The sequence below is a fragment of the Pristiophorus japonicus genome, chromosome 18 (assembly GCF_044704955.1).
Source record: "Pristiophorus japonicus isolate sPriJap1 chromosome 18, sPriJap1.hap1, whole genome shotgun sequence".
NCBI classification, from domain to species: Eukaryota; Metazoa; Chordata; class Chondrichthyes; family Pristiophoridae; genus Pristiophorus; species Pristiophorus japonicus.
This window is the reverse complement of record NC_091994.1, coordinates 105,321,825-105,332,029: the sequence shown is the minus strand read 5'-3', so window position 1 is coordinate 105,332,029 and position 10,205 is coordinate 105,321,825. Positions and strand designations below refer to the sequence as shown.

The following is a 10,205-nucleotide window of genomic DNA, read 5'->3' as shown; positions in this document are numbered from 1 at the left end:
GAGCACCTTTGCCTTACGGATGTTTAGTGTAAGGCCCAGGCTTTACATAAGAACATAAGAAATAGGAACAGGAGTAGACCATATGGCCCCTCGAGCCTGCTCCGCTATTTAATAAGATCATGGCTGATCTGATCATGGACTCAGCTCCACCTCCCTGCCCGCTCCTCATAAGATCACCTCTCATTCTTCTGAATTCCAATGAGTAGAGGCCTAAACTTGCTCAACCTTTCTTCATAAGCCAACCAAACCCCTCTTCTCCAAAATCAACCTAGTGAACCTTCTCTGAACTGCCACTAAAGCAAGTATATCCTTTCGTAAATATGAAAACCAAAACTGCACGCAGTATTCCAGGTGTGGCCTCACCAATACCCTGTATAAGACTTCCCTGCTTTTATACTCCATCCCCTTTGCACTAAAGGCCAAGATTCCATTGGCCTTCCTGATCACTTGCTGTACCTGCATACGATCCTTTTGTGTTTCATGCACAAGTACCCCCAGGTCCCGCTGCACTGCAGCACTTTGCAATCTTTCTCCATTTAAATGGCGCTTTCATACGCCTCTGTGAAGGTGTTGACGATGGCTTGGAGTTCAGCCTCTGAGTGTGCGCAGGCGCAAGCGTCGTCCGCGTACTGTAGCTCGACGACAGAGGATGGGAGGGTCTTGGAGCTGGCCTGGAGGCGACGAAGATTGAGCAGGTTCTCATTGGTTCTATAGTTTAGTTCCACTCCAGCGGGGAGCTTGTTGAGTGTGAGATGGAGCATTGCAACGAGGAAGATCGAGAAGAGGGTTGTCGCGATGATGCAGCCCTGCTTGACCTCGATCCGGACATTGATTGGATCCGTTGGTCAGGATCACAGCTTGCATAGCTTGCATTACTGACCGGGGCGCCAGTGTGGGCATTGCACCAGGAACACGTCAGGATCGGAGCAATGGTCAGCAGCCGGGTGTTACTGGTTTGCGCTCCCGGTCAGTCTCTGATGAATTTTCGGTCGGGGCGCTAAAAGCTGTGCGCCCGGTTGGTAACCTCTTACGCTTCCAATAACGCCCCCTCTGGTCGCTAACTGAGGTGTTAGACAACTGGAAATCCCACCCCATGGTGTTTCTTTTTCATTTTATTTTGAACACCTTTGTTTATTAGTTATAAAAATATTGGAGAAGGGGAAAAATGGCTGTTTTAACAGGCAGGGCGATTGGAGGCAGGAGACCATGTAATGAAACCACAAGGAATACGCCCAACCAGAATTGGTACCCCTGTGCTCGATGCATTAACCGATAAAAAGAAAGAACTTGCATTTATATAGCGCCTTTCACAACTGCAGGACGACCAAAAGCACTTTACAGCCAATGAAGTACTTTTTGGAGTGTACATACATATAGATAGGCAGTCCTTCGGAGTCGAGGATGGCTTGCTTCCACATTAAAAATGAGTTTTCAGATATCTGTAACGTACAATGTGGGAATATAGTCACTGTTACAATATAGGAAACGCGGCAATCAAATTGCGCACAGCAAGCTCCCACAATCTAACAACGCAATAATGACCAAATAATCTGTTTTTTGTTATGTTGATTGAGGGGAAAATATTGGCCCCAAGAATAACTCCCCTGCTCTTCTTCGAAATAGTGCCGTGGGATCTTTTACATCCACCTGAGAGAGCAGATGGGGCCTCGGTTTAACATCTCATCCAAAAGACAGCACTCCCTCAGCACTGCACTGGAACATCAGCCTAGTTTTTTCTACTCAAGTCTCTAGCGTGGGACTTGAACCCACAACCTTCTAACTCAGAGGCGAGAGTGTTACCCACTGAGCCACAGCAGAGATATCAAGTTCCTGTCAGTGCCCCATCTTTTTGTGCGTCTGAGGAATGTTCAGTTTAGGAAGACATCTGTGTGTCACTGGTTGCGGCCTGTTATGTTATTCATATTTAGTTTTTTTTCTGTCTCGCCAACTTCACCCACCCCCGCTCTCCTTGTTGGAATACAGGGGTAGAACTTGGTCTTCGATGCAGCCATTGTCCTGGCAGCAAACCCGGGCCTAAAGGTACCGAGTTCGCGGGGCTCTGTCCCATGTCCCAAGGACCCCTGAAACACGTCTAACCCCATATAGGCGGCCGCCTAAAACTAGCTTTAGGCCCCTTGCGCCTGCTCTTGGACCATCTCGGTCAAACTGGGCTGCCCAGAGTGGGGCAACCCTGCATCTGTTCCACACAGGCTTTCCTGTCGTGGATGCGGCCTAGCAAGCGGCCACCACTAAAACAGGAAAAAAAAAAATTCACAGCTTGTTGTGCAGTCAGGAGGAGCAGGAGTTCTCCTCCTAGCTCCACAACGTTCCTGAAAACATAAGAACATAAGAACTAGGCCCCTCGAGCCTTCAATAAGATCACGGCTGATCTTTGACCTCAATTCCACTTTCCCGCCCGATCCAAAATTCCCCCTCATCACGGTCGAAAATGGCTGACCCCATTAGCCTGAGACCATGCACCTAGTTCTAGACTCTCCAGCCAGGGGGAAGCAACCCCTCAGCATCCACCCTGTCAATCCCCCTCAGAATCTTGTGTGTTTCAATTAGATCACCTCTCATCCTTCTAAACACCAGGGGTTGACTTGTGAGGAAAGGTTGAGTTGGTTGGGCCTCTACTCATTGGAGTTCCGAAGAATGAGAGTTGATCTTATCGAAATGTATAAGATTATGAGGGGGCTTGACAAGGTGAATGCAGAGAGGATGTTTCCACTGATGGGGGAGACTAGAACTAGAGGGCACGATCTTAGAATAAGGGGCCGCCCATTTAAAACTGAGATGAGGAGAAATTTCTTCTCTCGGAGTTGTGGATCTGTGGAATTCGCTGCCTCAGAGAGCTGTGGAAGCTGGGACATTGAATAAATTTAAGACAGAAATAGACAGTTTCTTAAACGATAAGGGGATAAGGGGTTATGGGGAGCGGGCAGGATCCATGATCAGATCAGCCATGATCTTATTGAATGGTGGAGCAGGCTCGAGGGGCAATATGGCCTACTCCTGATCCTATTTCTTATGTTCTAGTAGGCCCGCTGTCCCTCCAGGATCGGCCTCCCCCGTTGCCCTTCCTGAGCCTTCATGGAGAGCACAAAATGTTAAATAGCCGTACCTCTTTGGGCCTCTTCTGACCCCAGCTCCTCTAGGTTTCACCGCATAAGCCCATCATTAAAATAACAGTTGGCCCCTTTGACATTGCCGATCTGCGTATTTAATTAAGGACCCCATCAGTTTCCGATGGGGGTCCAATGCTGCTGCCCAATAAAGCAAGTTAAAGACCATGGGTTTCCGCTGGGCAGGGCGAACATTCTGTGTACCACCAACGATGCCTCCGCAAAATCCTGCAAATCCCCTGGGAGGACAGATGCACCAACGTCAGTGTTCTCGATCAGGCCAACAACCCCAGCAGCGAAGCACTGACCACACGTGACCAGCTCCGCTGGGAGGCCACATTGTCCGCATGCCTGACATGAGACTCCCAAAGCAAGCGCTCTACTCGGAACTCCTAAACGGCAAGCGAGCCCAAGGTGGGCAGAGGAAACGTTTCAAGGACACCCTCAAAGCCTCCCTGATAAAATGTAACATCCCCACCGACACCTGGGAGTCCCTGGCCAAAGACCGCCCTAAGTGGAGGAAGTGCATCTGGGAGGGCGCTGAGCACCTCGAGTCTCGTCGCCAAGAGCATGCAGAAAACAAGCGCAGGCAGCGGAAGGAGCGTGCGGAAAACCAGACTCCCCACCCACCCTTTCCTTCAACCACTGTCTGTCCCACCTGTGACAGAGACTGTAATTCCCGTATTGGACTGTTCAGTCACCTAAGAACTCACTTTTAGAGTGGAAGCAAGTCTTCCTTGATTTCGAGGGACTGCCTATGATGATGATTACCCAACAACAACAACTTGCATTTATATAGCGCCTTTAACATAGTACAGCATTCCAAGGCCCTTCACTGGAGCGTTATCAATCAAAATTCGACACCGAGCCACTTAGCGAGATATTAGGGCAGGTGACCAAAAGCCTAGTCAAAGAGGTAGGTTTGGAGGAGCATCTTAAAGGAGGAAGGAGAGGTAGAAAGGCAGAGAGTTTTAGGGAGGGAATTTCAGAGCTTGGGGCCTAGGCAGCTGAAGGCACGGCCGCCAATGTTGGTGCGATTATAATCAAGAATGCTCAAGACAGAAAGAAAGACTTCTATTTATATAGCGCCTTTCATGACCACCAGATGTCTCAAAGCGCTATACAGTCAATGGAGTACTTTGGGAGTGTAGTTACTGTGCAATGTGGGAAAGAGGCCAGAATTGGAAGCGAGCAGATATCTGGAAGGTCTGTAGAGGTGTCAGCACATTTAAAACAAGTAGGTTGACCAGTCTCCAGGACTTCCCACAGTCCCTAGGTCGAACTAACCTCCAGGAACCAATTCTAGGTCAACCCCATGTTCTGCATTGCTCATGCCACACAGCCAGGCAAAGAGACCTAGGTGTATCATTGATTGCTTTTCACAAGCACCTTGCAATCAAAAGGTACAGTCGTCACATAAATATTTGTGAAACCGCATCCATCTCTGCACTGGCTCATAAATATATGTGACTGTACTCCTAAATATACAAATGGCTTCATAAAAAAAAGAATAAACAGATTGATGCCAGCATTAAAATAACAGACAGAGGAATGTTATACCCGCGTGTTAAGCATTCATTAGTTTATTGTCAACAGACCTTTCTAAGCTAAATTAACTCAAAAATAAGAGCAAGGAATAAAATAACTAACCCTCCCCCCACCCACCTTCTGACCCTCATAAGAACATAAGAACATAAAAATTTGGAACAGGAGTAGGCCATCTAGCCCCTCGAGCCTGCTCCGCCATTCAACAAGATCATGGCTGATCTGGCCGTGGACTCAGCTCCACTTACCCGCCCGCTCCCCGTAACCCTTAATTCCCTTAACAATAAATTATTTGTCGTAGCTTGGAGTGCGGATCCTTTCCACACCTAGGTGTCCACCGTGGCTCACTGGTTAGCACCCTTGCCTCGGAGTCAGAAGGTTGTGGGTACACAGTTCCACTCCAGAGCAGAGACTTGAGCACAAAATCTGGGCTGCCACTCCAATGCAGTGCTGGGGGAGAGCTGCACTGTCATAGAAGCATAGAAACATAGAAAATAGGTGCAGGAGCAGGCCATTCAGCCCTTCTAGCCTGCACCGCCATTCAACGAGTTCATGGCTGAACATGAAACTTCAGTACCCACTTCCTGCTTTCACGCCATACCCCTTGATCCCCCGAGTAGTAAGGACTTCATCTAACTCCTTTTTGAATATATTTAGTGAATTGGCCTCAACTACTTCCTGTGGTAGAGAATTCCACAGGTTCACCACTCTCTGGGTGAAGAAGTTTCTCCTTATCTCGGTCCTAAATGGCTTACCCCTTATCCTTAGACTGTGACCCCTGGTTCTGGACTTCCCCAACATTGGGAACATTCTTCCTGCATCCAACCTGTCCAAACCCGTCAGAATTTTAAACGTTTCTATGAGGTCCCCTCTCACTCTTCTGAACTCCAGTGAATACAAGCCCAGTTGATTCAGTCTTTCTTGATAGGTCAGTCCCACCATCCCGGGAATCAGTCTGGTGAATCTTCGCTGCACTCCCTCAACAGCAAGTATGTCCTTCCTCAAGTTAGGAGACCAAAACTGTACACAATACTCCAGGTGTGGCCTCACCAAGGCCCTGTACAACTGTAGCAACACCTCCCTGCCCCTGTACTCAAATCCCCTCGCTATGAAGGCCAACATGCCATTTGCTTTCTTAACCGCCTGCTGTACCTGCATGCCAACCTTCAATGACTGATGTACCATGACACCCAGGTCTCGTTGCACTTTCCCTTTTCCTAATCTGTCACCATTCAGATAATAGTCTGTCTCTCTGTTTTTACCACCAAAGTGGATAACCTCACATTTATCCACATTATACTTCATCTGCCACGCATTTGCCCACTCACCTAACCTATCCAAGTCACTCTGTAGCCTCATAGCATCCTCCTCGCAGCTCACACTGCCACCCAACTTAGTGTCATCCGCAAATTTGGAGATACTACATTTAATCCCCTCGTCTAAATCATTAATGTACAATGTAAACAGCTGGGGCCCCAGCACAGAACCCTGCGGTACCCCACTAGTCACTGCCTGCCATTCCGAAAAGTCATAGAATGGTTACAGCATGGAAGGAGGCCATTTGGACTCTTGAACCCATGCTGGCTCATTGCAAGAGCATATCAGCTAGTCCCTTTTCCCTGTACCCTGCAATTTTTTTTCTTTCAGGTACTTATCCAACTCTCTTTTGAAAGCCACGATTGAGTCTGCCTCCACCACCCTCTCAGGCCGTGCATTCCAGATCCTAACCTCTCGCTGCGTAAGAGAGTTTTTTCCTCATGTCGCCTTTGGTTCTTCTGCCAATCACCTTAAATCTGTGTCCTCTGGTTCTCGACCCTTCCGCCAATGGGAACAGTTTCTCTCTCTCTACTCTGTCCAGACCCCTCATGATTTTGAACATTTTGATCAAATCTCCTCTCAACCTTCTCTGCTCCAAGGAGAACAATCCCAGCTTCTCCAGTCTATCCACGTAATTGAGGTCCCTCATCCCTGGAACCATTCTCGTAAATCTTTTCTGCACCCTCTCTAAGGCCTTCACATCCTTCCTAAAGTGCGCTGCCCAGAATTGGACACAATGGCCCCAAGTTTCCACATGATTTGCTCCTGATTTTTCGGAGCAACTGGTGTAGAACGGAGTATCTTAGAAATCGGAATTCTCGTCATTTAGTTTGTTCCAGTTCTAGTCAGTTAGAACAATTTCACTTTGGAACAGAATTTTTTTTTCAAAAGGGGGCATGTCCGGCCACTTACGCCTGTTTTCAAAGTTTCGTCAGTGAAAACTTACTCCAAACTAACTTAGGATGGAGTAAGTATCCACTTTTGTAAGTTCTGAGATTGGGGCGGGGGTAGGAGATTGGGGAGGGGGTGGGGGGAAGGAGAAGGGGGAGGGAGGCTGAACGGGCCAGGCCCGAGACTTCGGGCAGGGCCCGTCCCCAGCACCAGATTTACAGGTAGGTGGCGTTGGGTCGGGTCGGGGGGGTGCTGGGAGGGAGGGAGGTTTGGTTCGGGTCGGGGGAAGGGAGGGAGGGAGAGGGAGGTCAGGTCGGGGAGAGGGAGGTCAGGTCGGATCCAGTCCAGGGGCGGGGGCGGGGGGAGCGGGAGTCGGGTCGGGTCCAGTCGGGGGGGGGGGACCGGGAGTCGGGTCGGGTCCGGGGGGGAGGGGCGCGGGAATCGGGTCCAGTCCGGTCCGGTCCGGGGGGGGGAGGTGGACCGGGAGTCGGGTCGGGTCCAGTCGGGGGGGGGGGGGGGAGCGGGAGCGGGAGTCGGGTCGGGTCCGGAGGCGGGAAGCGGGAGTCAAGTCGGGTCGGGAGGAAGCAGGAGCTGGCCGTGGGAGGAGCCTTATTCACGCAGCCCTAGTGAGGACATTCGGCCAGGGCTAGGGGCTGTGTGCTTCGGGCCCCTCCCACACAGTTTCGGGCGCCTGGAGCTACTGAACATGCGCGCCCACTGTAGCGCGCATGTGCAGAGGTCCCGGCACTGTTTTCAGCGCAGGGACCTGGCTCCGCCCCCTACAGCTCCAGCTGCGCTGCGCCGAGGGCCAGAGGTCCTGCAGGGTGGTGGAGAATACGGAGGGTTTTTTTAGGCGCACTTTGTGGCGCGAAAAACGGGCGTCCAGGTCGGGACTGTGCCGTTCTAGGCGCGGCTCGAAACTTGGGCCCAATACTCCAGTTGAGGTCGAACCAGTGTTTTATACAGGTGCGACCACACTTTTGTACTCTCTGCCTCTATTTATGAAGCCTAGGATCCCGTAAGCTTTTTTAACCACTTTCTCAACCTGCCCTGACCTTCAACAATTTATGCACATATATCCCCAGGTCTCTCTGTTCATGCACCCCCTTTAGGATTGTACCCTTTAGTTTATATTTCCTCTCCTCATTCTTTGTACCAAAATGTATCATTTCACACTTTCTTGCATTAAATTTCATCTGCCACGCATCTGCCCATTCCACCAGCTGTCTATGCCCTCTTGAAGTCTATCATTATCCCTCATTCATAGGCAGTCCCTTGGAATTGAGGAAGAGTTGCTTCCACTCTTAAAAATGAGTTCTTATGTGGCTGAACAGTCCAATACGAGAACCACAGTCCCTGTCACAGGTGGGACAGACAGTCGTTGAGGGAAAGGGTGGGTGGGACAGGTTTGCCGCACGCTCCTTCCGCTGCCTGCGCTTGGTTTCTGCATGCTCTCGGCGATGAGACTCGAGGTGCTCAGCGTCCTCCCGGATGCACTTCCTCCACTTAGGGCAGTCTTTGGCCAGGGACTCCCAGGTGTCAGTGGGGATATCGCACTTTATCAGGGAGGCTTTGAGGGTGTCCTTGTAACGTTACCTCTGCCCACCTTTGGCTCATTTGCCGTGAAGTAGTTCCGAGTAGAGCGCTTGCTTTGGGAGTCTCATGTCACTATCTTCCTCACTGTTCACTATATTTCCAAATTTTGTCATCTACAAATTTTGTCGGAGGTGCTGTCTTTTGGATGAGACTTTAAACCGAGTCCCCAATTGCTATCTCAGTTGGATATAATAGACCCCAGCGCACTGTTTTGAAGAAGAAACATAGAAACATAGAAAATAGGTGCAGGAGTAGACCATTCGGCCCTTCGAGCCTGCACTGCCATTCAATGAGTTCATGGCTGAACATGCAACTTCAGTACCCCATTCCTGCTTTCTCACCATACCCCTTGATCCCCCTAGTAGTAAGGACTACATCCAACTCCTTTTTGAATATATTTAGTGAATTGGCCTCAACAACTTTCTGTGGTAGAGAATTCCACAGGTTCACCACTCTCTGGGTGAAGAAGTTTCTCCTCGTCTCGGTCCTAAATGGCTTACCCCTCATCCTTAGACTGTGACCCCTGGTTCCGGACTTCCCCAACATTAATAAGAACATAAGAACATAAGAATTAGGAACAGGAGTAGGCCATCTAGCCCCTCGAGCCTGCTCCGCCATTCAACAAGATCATGGCTGATCTGGCCGTGGACTCAGCTCCACTTACCCGCCCGCTCCCCGTAACCCTTAATTCCCTTATTGGTTAAAAATCTATCTATCTGTGATATGAATATATTCAATGAGCTAGCCTCAACTGCTTCCTTGGGAAGGGAATTCCACAGATTCACAACCCTCTAGGAGAAGAAATTCCTTCTCAACTCGGTTTTAAATTGGTTCCTCCGTATTTTGAGGCTGTGCCCCCTAGTTCTAGTCTCCCCGACCAGTGGAAACAACCTCTCTGCCTCTATCCTGTCTATCCCCTTCATTATTTTAAATGTTTCTATAAGATCACCCCTCATCCTTCTGAACTCCAACGGGTAAAGACCCAGTCTACTCAATCTATCATCATAAGGTAACCCCCTCATCTTTGGTAGGGGAGTTATCCCTGGTGTCCTGGTCAATATTTATCCCTCAATCAACATCACTAAAAAACAAATAATCTGGTCATTATCACACTGCTGTTACAAAAGCAAAATACTGCGGATGCTGGAATCTGAAATACAAACAGAAAATGCTGGAACTCCCCGACCCGATTTTCAGGATTTTCGTTTTTTCTATCGCATTGCTGTTTGTGATAATTTGCTGTGTGCAAATTGGCTATTGTGTTTCCCTACGTTACAACAGTGACTATGCCTCAAAGAGTACTTGGCTGGTTGTAAAGCACTTTGAGACATGCTGCGGTCATGATAGGCGCAATGTAGAAATGCTAGTCTTTCTTAATTCCCCCTCAACTTTCCATTCTTCTGGTAAGCGATCTCTATATGAATGAGGGACTTCAATTACGTGGGTAGACTGGAGAAGCTGGGGTTGTTCTCCTTAGAGCAGAGAAGGTTGGGAGGAGATTTGATCGAGGTGTTCAATATCATGAGGGTTCTGGACAGAGTAGAGAGAGAGAAACTGTTCCCATTGGTGGAAGGGTGGAGAACCAGAGGATACAGATTTAAGGTGATTGGCAAAAGGCGACGTAAGAAAAAAACCTTTTTACGCAGCGAGTGGTTAGGATCTGGAATGCGCTGCCTGACAGGGTGGTGGAGGCAGACTCAATCGTGGCTTTCAAAAGGGAGTTGGATAAGT

General features: G+C 49.3%; 1 long non-coding RNA gene across 1 annotated transcript in view; it reads right to left on the bottom strand.

Moving 5' to 3' along the window:
- Positions 1 to 1,402: 1,402 nt before the first annotated feature.
- The window catches only part of LOC139229328 (uncharacterized), a 92,698-nt gene continuing 83,895 nt past the window's right edge, over positions 1,403 to 10,205 (bottom strand). Inside the window, exon 3 of the long non-coding RNA XR_011587706.1 lies at positions 1,403 to 1,439. This is a non-coding gene — a long non-coding RNA (uncharacterized lncRNA). The remainder of the gene's footprint in view (positions 1,440 to 10,205) is intronic.